General features: G+C 45.3%; 1 protein-coding gene across 4 annotated transcripts in view; it reads right to left on the minus strand.

Annotated features, from left to right (window-relative positions):
* Window positions 1-17,760, minus strand: part of SLC44A2 (solute carrier family 44 member 2 (CTL2 blood group)) — a 376,289-nt gene that overhangs the window by 175,419 nt on the left and 183,110 nt on the right. The window lies entirely within an intron of this gene.

Consider the following 17,760-nt stretch of genomic DNA (forward strand, 5'->3'; position numbering starts at 1 on the left):
ATATTTCCCCCCGCCGTGAGAGCGTAAGGGTGAGAGAGGGAGAGAGAGACAGGGGAAGAGATGATCGTGTCTCTAATAGACGCAGAGATGAGAGAAGTTATTCCCCTGATGTTAGACGACGGGAGGATCGTCACAAGCTTTCTGACCGTAATTCTCAATTCTTTGAACATGACACTAATCCGTTTCGTAATAGAGATGGATATGAGCAGGATGTTCTGATTCCGAAAAAAGTTGAAAACATCTATCCTGATTTGTCTTGGTTGGCTGACCATGGTAAAAATGACTAGGAAATTGGTCAAGCTCCGGTACGCAGGTGGGCTCATAAAGACAATAGACCCTATGTAGATATTGAAATTTTTTGGAAACATCGTAATATCCAAAGGGCCCGAGCATTGGTTGATACTGGGGCGGAGGCCACTTTAATTCATGGTAAATCGAAAAAATTCAAAGGACAGTTTTTTACAATTACTGGTTTAGGTGGTAAGGAAACTCCCGCAGTGCAAACTGCGCTTGACATGAAAATTGGCCGAATTCCTCGTAAAGAATATTCTGTGTTAGTTGTGCCTCTCCTGGAATATATAATTGGAATTGACATTTTGAAAGGAATGACTTTGCATCTTGATGATGGCTGTTATCAATTTGGTACGAAGCATTACAATTCGTCCAGACCCGTACGGGTTGGTCGTTTGCGGATGCCCCCCATTAAGATTCCCCAAGCTACTAAAGTTGTTTCTCAGAAACAATATCGAATTCCAAGTGGTCATGAAGAAATTAGTGCCACAATTCAGGATCTGATTGATGCAGGAGTTATAACTCCAATCACTTCTGCTTGGAATAATCCTGTGTGGCCTGTGCGCAAAAGTGATAATTCTTGGCGCATGACGGTTGATTATCGACAATTAAACAAACACACTCCGCCTTTGGCTGTTGCTGTGCCTGACATGGTTACTTTGATTCAAAGAATTCAGAAGCATCCAGGTACATGGTATGCGTCCATTGATATTGCTAATGCTTTCTTTTCGATTCCAATTGCCCCCGAGTGTCAGGAGCAATTCAGCTTTACCTGGCATGGCCGTCAAATGACGTTTAGGAGTCTTCCTCAAGGTTATGTACATAGTCCTACGATCTGCCACCGGCTGGTGGCGGAACATTTATCTGAAGTGCCCGTACATCCCCAGATTCAGGTGTGCCATTATATTGATGATGTTTTGATTTAAGGTGAGACGCAAGACCAAGTCCAATCACATTTAGATCAGATTCTTGACTGTTTACGTGCAAAAGGTTGGGAAATTAATGCTGATAAATTGCAGGGCCCTTCCCAGAATGTTAAATTTTTAGGAATTAATTGGCATGAAGGTCACAGAGAAGTGATCCCGCAGGTGAGGCGTAAAATTTTGGATTTCGCTGTTCCGAGGAACAGAAAGGAGGCTCAATGTTTTATTGGCCTGTTTGGTTTTTGGCGTCAGCATATTCCCCATTTGAGTCAGATTTTGGCTCCTCTGTACCGAGTCACCCGTAAAAAGAATGCGTTTGAGTGGGGTGAACCACAACAAAATGCTTTTAATTTGGCAAAAGAAGCAATTCAGTATGCTTTGGATTTGTGGCCCGTGGGCGAAGGTGATGTGGATTTGAATGTTTCTGTGGATGGCCTGTATGCCAATTGGAGTCTGTGGCAAAAGCAGGGCAGACAAAAAGTGCCATTGGGTTTTTGGACTAAAAAGTTACCTGAGGCTGGTGAGCGTTATACACTTTTCGAAAAACAGCTGCTTGCTTGTTATTGGTCTCTGGTGGATACCGAGCAATTGACGTTGGGTCATACTGTGATCTTGAGACCTGAAATTCCTATCATGCAGTGGGTTTTGAGTTCGCCGAAATCTCATCGAATTGGACATGCTCAGGAGGCGAGTATCATTAAATGGAAATGGTACATTCAGGACAGAGCGCGTGTGGGTCCAAAAGGTGTAGCTGTGTTGCATGAGCGAGTGGCGCAGGCGCCATCGACTGAGACTGGAAATGATTGTTCTGTGCCTGTAGTCCAGGAATCTCCGGTTAGGTGGGGTAAGCCATTTGATGATTTGTCCGCGGAGGACAGAAAACATGTGTGGTTTACGGATGGTTCGGCAAAGTTCATTGGTGAGAAACGGCACTGGAAAGCAGTGACATTCAATCCTGTCACGCAAAAATTATTGAGTACAACTGGTGATGGAAAGAGTAGTCAATATGCTGAATTGTATGCAGTTTACCAAGTTTTGAAACAGGAACTACCTGGCACATGTCATATTTTTACTGATTCCTGGTCCACTGCTAATGGACTGGCGGTTTGCTTACCAACTTGGCATTCTCATAATTGGGAATTGCATTCAAAAGAACTGTGGGGTAAAGAATTATGGCAAGAAATTTGGGAATTGCTCCCGCAGAGTACTGTTACAATCTTTCATGTGGACGCTCATACCCAGATTGACTCCCTTGACAAATTCTTTCATAACATTGCAGATGAAAAGTCTAAAATTGCTGAGGCAGTGGTGGACATGCAGGATTCTGATTTGGCAGGATTGGCGAAATGGGCCCACCAAAAAGCGGTACATTTTGGAGAAAGAGCCACTGGCAGGTGGGCTTCCGATCGAGGGATTCATATTCCCTTGAATTTAATTAAAGATGTCATTCTGCATTGTCCTATCTGTCAGCATTCTAGAAAAAGAACAGTACCTCATATTGTTAAAGGCCATTTACATCGAGGACAAATGCCCGCCCAAATTTGGCAAATTGATTATATTGGCCCGCTCTCTATGAGCAAAAATTGTCAATATATTTGCACAGCTGTTGATACTTTTAGTGGCCTGTTGGTCGCTTTCCCTAGCAAACAAGCCACCCAAGTGAATACCATTAAGACCCTGGAATTGCTTATTTTATATTATGGTGTTCCATTCCAAATTCAATCGGATAATGCATCCCATTTTCGTGGAAGATTGGTGCAGGAATTCTGTGTGGAAAATAACATTGAATGGATTTTTCATATTCCATATTATCCGCAGGCCTCGGGCCTCATTGAGCGTATGAATGGTTTGTTAAAAGAACAACTGCGTAAATTAACTAATGACCATTACAAAAACTGGAGAGATGTTTTGCTCCAGGCATTGATGATTCTGAATAATCGCCCTTTGTTACATGCTGAATCTCCTTTAATGCGTTTATTTCCTCCAACTGTTGATGCAAAACCCAATTCTCTGTCCACTACTGTTATGTACTGGGAAATTACCCCCGGAGCTTTAGCTCCATGCAGAGCGACCCCAGGTTCCGCAGGCTTGGACCTGCATGCTATGAATGATGCAATCCTGAAAGGCAGAGACCGAATTATTGTTGAAACCGGCGTTGGTGTCTGTATACCAGCCGGTAGTTTTGGACTTATTGCCCCTAGATCGGGCCCTTCCATGAAAGGTATTCAAGTTCTCGGAGGAGTAATTGACAGTGATTATCAGGGAGAGATTAAGGTTCTTCTGCTTAATAGCAGTGAAATTGACTTATCGATCAAAAAATCTGACCGTGTTGCTCAGTTACTCATTATGCCTGTCTTCAGTGGTGAGATTAAGAGAGGCTCTGCCCCAACTTTGCTGACAGTACGAGGCCAAAAAGGATTCGGTTCCACCGATAATTCCGGTGCCAAAATATGGGTGCAATCGCCTAAACATCCCCCTGAACAGGCTGAAGTTATTGCGACCGGTCATGACAACACCATTTTGGTGATGAAGCCAGGGAAAGATAGCTGGGAAGCTGTCCCAGCTGACAAATGTTACTTACGAGAATGATTAAGGCCTTTGTTTGTATTCTTTCAGGTCATTCTCTGGACTGCTGCTGCAGGATGTGCCGGCGTTGGACTCCTTTTGGTCTGCTACGCCGGGAGAGGAGAGGACCCACCGACTTCGGTTGACTGGAGAACACGAGTTCCACGATCCTTCGCTGCATGGTATTCGTCGTCGAACTTCTGGATTACCCTTGCTAAACGGGTTGCTAACTCTCCGCATTTTTGCCTCACTCCCATGAGGTCTGTGACTGATATCTTGGCGACCTGCTTGGTTGCTGTCCCTGCATCTACTGAAACTTTGAGACATATTTTCAATATTTCCAGTGCCCGACCCAATATTATTTTGGGCGACTTTGCGGCCCATGAGTTTTGCCCTTTATGTACTATTCTTCCTGATTCTGATTTCCCTATGCATTCCCAAATCACGACCTATAATATTACGCAGGGTGACTTATGTTTTATTCTGACGTGTGATCCTAAGGCTATCACCGAATGCATCAAATTAAAAATTCAGGCTGCCACTTCCTTTTCAGCTCATCAACGATTGCTGTGTTTAAAGAGACTTCCGAATTCATGTGTCTCCGTGAAAAATAATATGACATGTAATCGTTTATTAGTTGCCCCTAGTTCTTACCGTTCTATGTTGCTGCCCTCTGGGTGGTTGTTTTCCTGCGGGAACTCATCTTGGCCCTATATTCCCGCTAATATTTCTGGTGGTCCATGTGCCATCACTAGATTGAGTTTATTAATGTTTTTTTCACATCCTAGTTCACATTCCCGTATGATACGAGATTCAATGTCATTACATGAAGATTGTGATTCCTCTGTTCACCTGTACTCTAAATCAGAATACCTTGGTTTAGCTTTTTCTATTATTGGAGTCCCTGCATTGGCTGTTTATAATGCCAAAACGATTGGCAAGATGGCCTGCTGGATGGTTAAATCCATCAACCAAACATCTACTGTTTTGTCTGATTTGTTATTAGATGCCCAGGGTGAACGTAGAGCTATTTTACAGAATCGCGCAGCTATTGATTATCTTTTGTTAAAACATGGACATGAATGTTCTGATTTTGAGGGCCTATGCTGTTTTAATTTGTCCGACCATTCCAAATCAATCCAAGCCCATATTGACAAACTACACGACTTGACTGCAGAAATTAGACAACACATTGATCAAGGCTTATTTGACTGGCTCTTTAATTGGTTACCTGACTTACATTCTTTACAACAGATTTTAGGGGGTGTTATTGTTGCCATTTGTGCTTTGATAGCTGGTTGTTGCTGTATTCAGTGCATTCCTTCTCTATTACAATTTTGTGGCTTTGGTAGGAGAAATAGGTCAGTAAATTTTGTTTCTTATTATTCTTCCACTGATGTTAGTTTGGTATAAGATATGGCTAATAGACTGGAGTCAAGGGTGAAGTGTGATAACCGACTTTTTCGACCCTCTTTGAGAGGGAAGATGATGGAGAATGACTCCAGCCTATTACCCTTAGAGTATAGGGATTAGGACTATAAGTAGGACCTATCCATGAGGCACAGTAGTGCATTTTCGTAACCTTTTCTTTAGATCAGGGCTTATAAACTTAAGCTAGGGGATAGATATATAAGTATTAGTGATGATCCATCCTTTTGTAAGAGTATTAGTACATCTTCTGTGGAGTTATGCGTATTTTGGGCCTTGTAGGCCTTAAACGGGACAGACTCCATCTTGCTCTCTGCCTGGTAGTTCGAGAGGCTTTCTAGGTCAAGTGTAATGTTTTAGTTTTAAGGTGTTGTTCGCTTGGAGAGAACCGGTTCAGGCTGGCCCTTATCGAAAGACTGTATTTTTCTCCACTCCGAAGACACAACTCCAGGCCGGCCGGCTGGGAACGTGCCCTTGGTACGGGGAGGTACAAGAATTTGGTGGGCGGCAGGTTACTGGCCGTAACTTTCCATGAAGGGGCAGGTTTTGATATTAGCGAAAGTGTTAGGCAATGAGTCAGTCAGTCTGTAGGCGGCAGCTAGCCGTTAGCATCTATGCCATTAATTGTTTCCAGAGCAGACAATCGCCATTTTGAAGTCCGAGAAAAGATTCTGAAACCGAGACTCTCTAAGAAAGACTGAAGAAGAAATAGCGCGGAGCACACAGAAACAGAGAGAGAGAGAGAGACGGTAGCTAATAGCCAGCAAGGTTCCAGTGACTTGGAGGGAAGCAGAGGAGATTGAGCATAGCGGTGCAGACGTGTACCCGTGACTGCTGAGGTGTGATCCGAGACGAGCCAAGACACAGAGACGAGAAGGGAACCTAGATGACTGCCGAGCCACGACTTCACATTAATAAGGTGATCTCTGCCCTTTTCCTTGTTAAGCGCGCATTCTAACCTTTACTTTTCTTTACAGTATATACATTGTGTAGTATTGTGTTTACTTCTGTTGTAATAAAAAAACACTCCAGTTAATTGACATGTGCCTTGTATTCTTGTTCAATCAGGGTAACCTGGGCTCCTAGTTAGACATTGTTTGCATGAACGGATGCGAATCCCGATCAGGTAAGGAATGACTGAGCAAGTAGGGAGAGAGGGAACATTTGATGTCAGGAGCAGAAGGTACATATTATAATTTGGCCATACCAATTTCTATTATCGTAGTTTCATCCCGAGTAGATAACCAACGACTTCATCCTTAAATGTTCATAGGAAAGTGATTGTACCGTGTGTAAGTGAGAGCACCGGAGGGAGACGGTGTGGAGGCTCACCGGATTGTGAGCCGCGTGTAAGTAAGAGCACCGAAGGGAGACGGTGTGGAGGCTCGCCGGATTGTGAGCCGTGTGTAAGTGAGAGCACCTAAGATAGAGAGGTGTGTAGATCTGCCAGATTGCAGATCGGATATTAATGAGAGCACTGGGTCTGCAGGCCTATGTGTGTAGGCGCGCCGGATTGTGCGTCGGGTGAGCACTGATGATCAGTGTGTAATGGTACATTATCAGACCTGCCCTAGGGTAGACCAGTCTGGGCCTACGTGGCCGCGAGACCAATAGGTGTGAATAGGATATTGTAGAAAACCAATGCATGTTTATTGCTATCTTTCCCATCCTTAGGTATAAGATGTACATACATATATCCATACCCATTGTAAATATATTCTAAGGAGGGAGGTGAGTACGTTCCGGCTGGGTTAGAGGGGCTCCTAGGAGCTGATTCCATCTGGTCCGAGAATCTGGTCGGTACAGAAGGTTTGGGTTCCGAATCTTAGATCTTGGAGGATTTGGGCTCCAAATCTTTGGCTTTGGATGGTTCCGGCTCCAGGTCTTTGGATTTGGGATGTCTCAGCTCCACGTCTTTGGTCTAGAGGGCAGGGCATCGGAAACATGTTGTCGGTGCTGACCTGAACCCGAAGGTGAAGGAGGGACCGGAGACTGTCTTTTGTGGAATGGGCTCAGGGGGTTTTGTACTCGCGGTACGCTGTTCCGCAGTGATATCTTCCTCTTCCTCCATGTCGGAGTCGGCTTCGGACATGGAGATCTGCTCTTCCTTTCTGGCTCCGAAGCTGGAGGTTGGATGCCGGAATATTCTCTGAAGATGTGTGGAATGGAGTCGCTCTGGTGTTGTATTTTGTGGCGCAGAGCCCTACGATCACGAAGTGTCTTTTTCGATCGGAATGATAGACACACGTCACAGCTTCTTTTATCGTGTTACGGGGACAAGCACAGGTTACAAACTTTAGCACAACACCCGGGACATAGTTTGAATGGAGTCCGTTCCATCGACTGCTAACGCGGTCGGCATGAGAAGGCCCGATGGCCTGCCTCGAGATTTCCCCATCTCCAGTGTTGCCCTCTCCCTCATGTGGTGCTTTTCCTCTCCTCCTCCAACTTGGCTTCATTTTATCCCCGCTTGCCCAGGCCCAGCTGTTGCCCCTCTCACCAGCACCTTAGTTTTCCTCCTCACTCAGAGAGTCTCTTTTTTATGTTAATTTTTTTGTGGTGCCAAGCAGCAAATTGCTGCTGGTCCCCCCCACTATATTAAATGCAATTTCGCACTAGTCAAATTTAATCATTATCTTATGTGTGCACATTCTTGGTGATGCATGCGCATACTTGACGCATCTGCATTTGTGTTCTCATGCATCCATCTACCAAATGATGCTGCCAGGGCTGCATCGCGGTGTCTTTTTTCGATTTTCTTCTATTTTTTGGATGCTGCTGTACAGCACTGGCAAAAATGTTTTTTGTTGAGTCTGCACATCATCTACAAAAAGCTTTGACAAAACCAATAGCTTGTAAATGCTGGGCCATAGGCTTTGCCAATGCTTGTTCTGTGGTGGGTGCTGGCTACTATCCTGGGCAGGCAACACCCTACATGTCCTACAGATGGCTCCCATGTTCCCCATTCCACTAGCTTGTGTGCACCCATATTTAAGAATGCCACATGGACTATCCTAGGGAGCTCAGTCAGAGGAACAAGCATTTGCAATGCAATAGGGCTACGCATTTAAAAGAGTTTAAGCTATTGGCATTGTAAATGACAAGGTCTTTTATTTATGTTTTGAAAACGAAAAAAATAAATAAAAGGCATTGTCATTTGCAATGTCAATTGCTCAAACTCACGTATATGCGAGAGCGATTGCATTGCAAATGCTTGTTTTTGTGGTTTTTATATAGCACAAACTCGACCGGAAGGTATTGGAGCGCTTTACATGATCCCTCAGTGTGCGCACTAGGACCTGCAGCCCCTGTAGTCTCGGTCCAGGACTCTAGGGTTCTGCTCCTCCTGTGCGCGCCCATCAGAAGAATGGGTAATTTGCTGGACCCCGCTGCTCATGCTGCAATATTTATTTAGATATTCTAAAGCGAACACGCCGTATATAATAATTACGAATCAGATAACATGATTAATACCACTAGATGGCTCAGAAGCTAGTTCTGCTCTGTTTCCGTTCCTTGAAGGTCTTTATTTTCTAGAAAAACAAAAACAAACATTTTCTAGGGCCTGCAACATGAACATGCCCCACTGTGCTCACGTCTGGTGCTCGGTATGGGGGACTTCGTGTCCCTGGTGGTCTCTAATCCTATCCACTCTGTGTTCACGGTTTCAATGCACTGTTCCCGTGCTCAGTGGCCGCCGTGTGGTGCTCAGAGCCTGGCAGGGGTTCCTAATGTTCAGTTTTTTCTGTTCTCCCCCTGTCCTCAACGGTGTTCAGTGCTCAGCCCCCAGCCATGCTCTGCGCCCCCTATGTTCTACGACTAGGGTTCTCACCCCCATAGCTCGCTATTTGGGGTTCTGCCTTCTCACGTGCTCGGAGTTAAGGGCTGGGCGTACCATGAGCTCAGTATGTGGTTTATAGATAGCCCACTTCCACAAACTCCTCTCGAGTGGAGGAGAGTGCGGAGCTGGAATAAAATTCAGGCAGATAACTTGGTGGATACACTACAGAGGCTACCCTCACCCAAATTTGAGGAAGGTAACGGACTTAGAAAGCAAAACTTTCACTAACATCTTACAAACTGTTATTGATCAGGTAGCTCCAGAACGTTGCGAAAGAATTAGACAAAGGTAAGGGGGGCCCCTGGTTTAATGAGCAGCTGAGGGAAAGGAAACAAAGCCTCCGTCAAGCCGAGAGACGGTGGCGGAAAGCTTATGATCCCGTTGAATTAACAAACTATAAATCTCTACTCACACTTTACAAAAAATCCATCATATCCAGGAAAGCTGGGTACTACACAGCACGAATCACCAACGCCCCAAATATACAAAAGGAGACTTTCAAGGTCGTGAAAGAACTCAGAAAAAAGTCAGATGCAAACCTCGCAGTAGCACCCACTGACTGCAACGCCTTACAGTCCTTTTTCCTCCAGAAAGTAGCAGACATCCTCCTAGAGATTGAAAATACCCGCTCCACCATGACCTCCCTGGAATTCGCCACTCCCCTACCCCTGACCGGTCATCTTCTCACTAGCTTCCCTCAACTAGACTCTGGGGCTCTAATACTCCTGGAAAATGGCACCAAGTCAGGCTTTCCTGCCGACCCTTGACCGCCACGGATCTTCAGGATGGCACTACCTGCCTTGGAAAGTCAGATTCTCTCCCTCCTGAATAACTCCTTGGCGACTGGCCAGGTCCCTGTAAACCTGAAGGAGGCTTAGAGTTATTCCTCTATTAAAAAAACCAGGGGCAGACAGGTCCGTATTAATGAATTACAGGCCTATCTCCCAGCTCCCTTTCCTGTCAAAGGTTGTGTAGAAACATGTCTTGAAGACCATTTCTGAGAAACAAATAAGGTTTTGGATCCTACGTCTACCTAGCCCGGATCTCAACAATAGAGTCAACAGAAAAAAGTGGCTAGATAGGGAAAATTTGTGACATAAGTATTAGCGACGCAGTCAATGTGTACCACGTAGCCACGGTCAAAAGTACCAAAGCAAATTTATTTTCTTTTTTGGTTTTTCAAAGTTTCAAAAACACAAGGGCAAACCAAGGACTGTCACGACAGTGATTACATGAATACCATATCTACACATATACAAAGATACAAATATACAATATTTACAATAGGAGTGAAGCAAGGCTAATGAAAGCAAATAAGCAAAAAAATCAAAAAAATGACACACAGATAGCAATGCATCAATACAATATTCACAAATTAATTGAATTAATAAACAGTGGAAAAGTTCGTGCAAAAAGCAAAGGACAACCAGTCCATGGGGATGTAAAACCATGGGACAGGCGGGAATAGATTGAATGGGACGCCTGCCTGCCTGACAACACTGCGGTGCAGTATTTATATTGGGTTGCACAGCTAGGAACTCAGGTGTTAGACAATTTCTTTTCCTAGATGCACCCTTATGCGTGACCGCAGGGTGGTGGTGTCGACGCGTTTCGAACCCGGGAATTTAGGGTTCTCTTCAGGACGGGGACTGGGAGCAATAAGTCTGTAACAAATTACAGAAGGGGTGTCAGAATTATATATCATGGCATTGTAAAAAACAAAAGTACACATTGACTCCACATATGGAGGTGGGCTTTTACCTGCACGTGGCAAGAGATGTGCCTCAGTGTCGGTATTTCGCCAAGAGTAGGAGTATTCTGGAAAGACATTCATACAAAAGGTGCTTAGCACACTGAGCCATAGAGGGATATGGGTTAGCGCATTGAACTTCAACCTATATAAAGTTGTGACTCATACCTGTGGTTCACCAGGGGTTCGTGTTGATGTTTAACCCACCGTGCGGTGCAAAACTCGGGGGGGGAAACGGCTCACATTGTCACAATGTTTTAGAGGCTGTGGAAGACACATGGCATTTAGTATGCGGAATGACCCGGGTACTGATTCTAGACCGATTATGGCAATTTGTGTGACAACTCCTACCTTCGTAAAAGGGTATCTGGTCTCGTGCACCAATTTGCGACCAGAGGGCGGTATCTCCGTGGCCCGGGACCTGTTTGTAAACAAAGCGAGTACGTTTTAGAGAAAGGAGGCACGTCCTCGTTAGGCGGGAGGTGCAGCGATATCGCGGTACGCGCGGGTTGCGGGAAACCTGCAGGTCACTTACTTATTCAGCACGAGTGAATCTCTTATCCGTCGAGTCAACGTCCAGTCAATGGGTGTGTGACGATGCTCGGCTTGGATATTTAAAAGCTACCCGGTCTATCCGCCAATCACGCTGTCTGGGGGCGGGGTTATAGAGGGATCATGGTATATGTAGTTTTTTTTCTCTTAAAATGAGTCAGGGCCCCTGGACGAGGGTGTCATATTAGGCATGGGGGGCATTTGTTCAGGGGTGGCGGGTGTCGCTGTCACCCATAATTCAATACTGCGTGGATCTTAAGGCTACAACCATATGTACCTATTTAAACAACAAGGGGACCCCAATTGGTATCAGCGAGGGACCTCGGGGAGTCTATCATACAAAAACAACAGTGGTCCCAAGCAAGGAGACAACAGATTGATCACAATAAATATAGACCCAGTCAGTTCTATATTGTTGAAGACATTCCCAGCCGGGCAGAGGTCTTCAAGGTTTATATTAAAATAACAGTTTTGAAAGACAAGAATACGCCTTCAACAATTCACGTACGTGGGGCACAAGCCTGTACCCAACCACGACAGTACAAGAACACAGACAACATACAGAAAGGGCTTAGCAAGGCAAAGTCAACAATCTCACAAAAATTTCATAATTGAACACAGAGATTCTAGTTGGTACCATTACATAATTCAGTGTAGTAAATCATTCTATGAGTATATGGTACACAGAGTCGACGACGTTTCGGACCCCCTTACTAAATGGTGGGGTCCATCATCAGGACAAAACAATGGTTGCCTTTTAGAATATGAGCCTCTTTGTCCGAGGGGCAGACAATTTAGGAGCTTACAGGCGAGCTTGCGATAGGCAGTAGAGCAGGACCGGAATTCATAGGGGGTAATCCGATTGTGAAAGCGAAGTGATTGGGACCAATCATTCATGGGTCCGGGGACGGAAAGGATAGTAATTTGCGTTTCCGCTTGTACCTAGTAGTCCCGGGGAATCCAGTGCTGCCGACTGAACCGGCCACCCCCTGGTTCCAGGACTCCAGCGCGATTCGGCGCTTCCGGAACTATAAGGTAACAGCGGATTTATGGTTATTTTCCATTCCGCCGCCCGGACTACTGCTCCAGGACCCCAGCGCGACTCTGCGCTTCCGGCAATCCCGGGACTACTAGGTACAAGCGGAAACGCAAATTACTATCCTTTCCGTCCCCGGACCCATGAATGATTGGTCCCAATCACTTCGCTTTCACAATCGGATTACCCCCTATGAATTCCGGTCCTGCTCTACTGCCTATCGCAAGCTCGCCTGTAAGCTCCTAAATTGTCTGCCCCTCGGACAAAGAGGCTCATATTCTAAAAGGCAACCATTGTTTTGTCCTGATGATGGACCCCACCATTTAGTAAGGGGGTCCGAAACGTCGTCGACTCTGTGTACCATATACTCATAGAATGATTTACTACACTGAATTATGTAATGGTACCAACTAGAATCTCTGTGTTCAATTATGAAATTTTTGTGAGATTGTTGACTTTGCCTTGCTAAGCCCTTTCTGTATGTTGTCTGTGTTCTTGTACTGTCGTGGTTGGGTACAGGCTTGTGCCCCACGTACGTGAATTGTTGAAGGCGTATTCTTGTCTTTCAAAACTGTTATTTTAATATAAACCTTGAAGACCTCTGCCCGGCTGGGAATGTCTTCAACAATATAGAACTGACTGGGTCTATATTTATTGTGATCAATCTGTTGTCTCCTTGCTTGGGACCACAACCATATGTACAACATAATCACTGTTCATGGAACCTCAACATACTGCATGCATGGTATATAACATAAGTGATACAATATACCCTCTCTCTGGGATCAGTGTGCGAACACATAGTTAGACGAACTAAGGAGGTTAGTTCTAAAAAGAGAAAATTCAGAACAGCAGAGAAGCCAAGCTCAGCCAGACAATTGAAGTGTGATTCATAGACTCGAAGTCTCGGACATTTCGTTCAAGCCTGTATTAGATGTGTCGAACTTCAGAATTAAGTACGCTTCTTTTTGGGACAAGCGAACATCAGGGTCACCATTGCCACCCCTGATCACTGCCAGGACTGTCCATCTGATGTCTTGACTGGAATGGTTCTTTTTTGAAAAGTGAGATACAAGTGGGGCTGTCATCGTTTTATTGTTTATTCTTGAACGGTGTTGGATGATGCGCTGGCGGACCTCCTGCGTGGTTTTGCCGATGTACAACATATTACATGGGCATTGGATGGCATACACGGTGTATTTGGTTTTGCAGTTTGTGTGTTCGTTGTGACGCCAAAACTTCTTACCATCAGTGAAGAGGGACCCCTCAATTGTTAGTTCACAGACGGAGCACGTCCCACATTTGCGATGGCCCGTGACTGGGTTGGCTCCAAAGATGGTGTTTTGGAGATCCTTTTTTGGTGGAGGTCTGGTGGATGTTATCATTTGGCCAATGCTCCTGTTCTTTTTAAGGGCAAATAGGGGTGCACCGACGTCAGGGAGGATTTCCTTGACCAGATGCCAACTTCTCCTAATGATTTTTTGCAGTTGGTTGGTATGAGGGCCATAGGTGGAGACACACACCATCCTGTCCGTCGCGGGTTTGGTTCTTTTCTCGAGAAGATGTTCCCTAGGTGTCCATCTTGCTCTTTTCATAGAGTGTTTCAAAAGTTTCTGGGGGTAACCGCGTTCCTGTAGCTTTGCAGTCAAACCTTGTCCATGGAGTTCAAACTGTTCGATGGTGGTACAGTTGCGTCTCACACGGAGGTATTGGCCATAAGGGAGATTATCCCTTAGGCTTCGCGGATGGTAGCTCTTGTAATGAAGAGCATTGTTCTTGTCCGTCTTTTTCTGGTACAGAGAACATGACAGCACGTTGTCTTTAACTGAAATTTCTACATCCAGAAATGGGAGAGTTTTTTCATGGTAACTGAGACTGAATTTGATGTCCGGGCTTCTGTTGTTCAGCCACACATGAAATTCTTCCAATTGTATAGATGTACCATTCCACACGCACCACACGTCATCTATATATCAGAACCATTGTCCAATTGAGTCTCTGTAGGGGTTATTATTCAGAACAAATTTCTCTTCGAACTGGCCCATAAACAGGATGGCCATTTCGGGGGCGAAGGGGCAGCCCATCGCTGAGCCTTTGATCTGTAAGAACATTTCGTCCTCGAAAGTGAAGAAATTTTTCTTAAGAGCCACTGTTGCTAGGGAGATGATGAATTCTGTAGGCACCCTGTGGGGACGTGGTCGACCCTCCAGATATAGTTCCATCACATCCAGTCCATCTTGTTGGGGTATCTGTGTGTATAGGGAGGATACATCCATGGTGGCTAGCAATTGGCTGGAAGAATCAAACCTCGATCTTGTTGATAAAGTCCATGGTATCCCTCAGATAGGATGGCACCTGGACAACGAGGGGTTTCAGGAATACATCCACAAATTTGGAGATGAGCTCGAGAACAGAGTCGCACCCGGATACTATTGGGCGACCAGGTGGTATTTCAGGGTCTTTGTGCACCTTGGGCAGGAAGTACAGATGTGGAGTGCGGGGATGTTGTTTTATCAGGTATTGCGATTCTTTGGGTCCAAGGATCCCAGCTTCCTTTGCCGCATTCACCAATCCTCTTATTTGGTCCTGAATTTGGGCAGTTGGGTCATGGCTGATCTTACGATACCACTCTTGATTGTATACATGATTCCGTCCCTCTGTCCTGTATAGCTCTTTCGACCAAAGGACCACTGCTCCCCCTTTGTCAGCTTGTCTGATAACTGCTTCCTTCTGCGTCTTGAGTTCTTGAATAGCTTCTCTATGTTTCTTGGTTATGTTTTGTGGGACGAAAGGACGTTGATTCTCTAACGCGTTGAGTGATGACATGACTGAGCGTTCGAAAGCTAGAATGTTTTTGGAAACATTGTGATTTGGTGGACAAAAGGAGGATTTGTTCTTCAAGCCGGAGGCTTCTGTGGTCGCTTGTTCAGTGGCATCCTTGAAAAACCATCTTAATCGAATCTTCCGGAAAAATTCCATCACTTCCAGTTTTATTTTGGTGAAATCCATTGCAACCCCGGGCACAAAAGAAAGACCCATTTCAAGAACCTCTTGTTCAGCTTTGGACAATGTCTTCCCAGAGATATTGATGATGGCGGATGGTTTTACGAGTTGTAGTGCTTCTTGCGTGTGGTCATCTCCCACTGGGGCTTGAATCTTGTCCTCTTTGGCTGTTGGCCTTGGCCTAAAAAAGGCCTCTTAGGGGTATTCCTGTTCTGCTGGTTTCTATTCGATGTACCCTCTCCTGCATCAGAGTCCTCCATTGATTCCGAAGAGGATGTTTCAGAAAAGGTGTTAGAGAATCAACGTCCTTTCGTCCCACAAAACATAACCAAGAAACATAGAGAAGCTATTCAAGAACTCAAGACGCAGAAGGAAGCAGTTATCAGACAAGCTGACAAAGGGGGAGCAGTGGTCCTTTGGTCGAAAGAGCTATACAGGACAGAGGGACGGAATCATGTATACAATCAAGAGTGGTATCGTAAGATCAGCCATGACCCAACTGCCCAAATTCAGGACCAAATAAGAGGATTGGTGAATGCGGCAAAGGAAGCTGGGATCCTTGGACCCAAAGAATCGCAATACCTGATAAAACAACATCCCCGCACTCCACATCTGTACTTCCTGCCCAAGGTGCACAAAGACCCTGAAATACCACCTGGTCGCCCAATAGTATCCGGGTGCGACTCTGTTCTCGAGCCCATCTCCAAATTTGTGGATGTATTCCTGAAACCCCTCGTTGTCCAGGTGCCATCCTATCTGAGGGATACCATGGACTTTATCAACAAGATCGAGGTTTGATTCTTCCAGCCAATTGCTAGCCACCATGGATGTATCCTCCCTATACACACAGATACCCCAACAAGATGGACTGGATGTGATGGAACTATATCTGGAGGGTCGACCACGTCCCCACAGGGTGCCTACAGAATTCATCATCTCCCTAGCAACAGTGGCTCTTAAGAAAAATTTCTTCACTTTCGAGGACGAAATGTTCTTACAGATCAAAGGCTCAGCGATGGGCTGCCCCTTCGCCCCCGAAATGGCCATCCTGTTTATGGGCCAGTTCGAAGAGAAATTTGTTCTGAATAATAACCCCTACAGAGACTCAATTGGACAATGGTTCCGATATATAGATGACGTGTGGTGCGTGTGGAATGGTACATCTATACAATTGGAAGAATTTCATGTGTGGCTGAACAACAGAAGCCCGGACATCAAATTCAGTCTCAGTTACCATGAAAAAACTCTCCCATTTCTGGATGTAGAAATTTCAGTTAAAGACAACGTGCTGTCATGTTCTCTGTACCAGAAAAAGACGGACAAGAACAATGCTCTTCATTACAAGAGCTACCATCCGCGAAGCCTAAGGGATAATCTCCCTTATGGCCAATACCTCCGTGTGAGACGCAACTGTACCACCATCGAACAGTTTGAACTCCATGGACAAGGTTTGACTGCAAAGCTACAGGAACGCGGTTACCCCCAGAAACTTTTGAAACACTCTATGAAAAGAGCAAGATGGACACCTAGGGAACATCTTCTCGAGAAAAGAACCAAACCCGCGACGGACAGGATGGTGTGTGTCTCCACCTATGGCCCTCATACCAACCAACTGCAAAAAATCATTAGGAGAAGTTGGCATCTGGTCAAGGAAATCCTCCCTGACGTCGGTGCACCCCTATTTGCCCTTAAAAAGAACAGGAGCATTGGCCAAATGATAACATCCACCAGACCTCCACCAAAAAAGGATCTCCAAAACACCATCTTTGGAGCCAACCCAGTCACGGGCCATCGCAAATGTGGGACGTGCTCCGTCTGTGAACTAACAATTGAGGGGTCCCTCTTCACTGATGGTAAGAAGTTTTGGCGTCACAACGAACACACAAACTGCAAAACCAAATACACCGTGTATGCCATCCAATGCCCATGTAATATGTTGTACATCGGCAAAACCACGCAGGAGGTCCGCCAGCGCATCATCCAACACCGTTCAAGAATAAACAATAAAACGATGACAGCCCCACTTGTATCTCACTTTTCAAAAAAGAACCATTCCAGTCAAGACATCAGATGGACAGTCCTGGCAGTGATCAGGGGTGGCAATGGTGACCCTGATGTTCGCTTGTCCCAAAAAGAAGCGTACTTAATTCTGAAGTTCGACACATCTAATACAGGCTTGAACGAAATGTCCGAGACTTCGAGTCTATGAATCACACTTCAATTGTCTGGCTGAGCTTGGCTTCTCTGCTGTTCTGAATTTTCTCTTTTTAGAACTAACCTCCTTAGTTCGTCTAACTAGGTGTTCGCACACTGATCCCAGAGAGAGGGTATATTGTATCACTTATGTTATATACCATGCATGCAGTATGTT

This window comes from Lissotriton vulgaris, chromosome 1_1 (assembly GCF_964263255.1).
Source record: "Lissotriton vulgaris chromosome 1_1, aLisVul1.2, whole genome shotgun sequence".
In the NCBI taxonomy this organism is placed as follows: Eukaryota; Metazoa; Chordata; class Amphibia; order Caudata; family Salamandridae; genus Lissotriton; species Lissotriton vulgaris.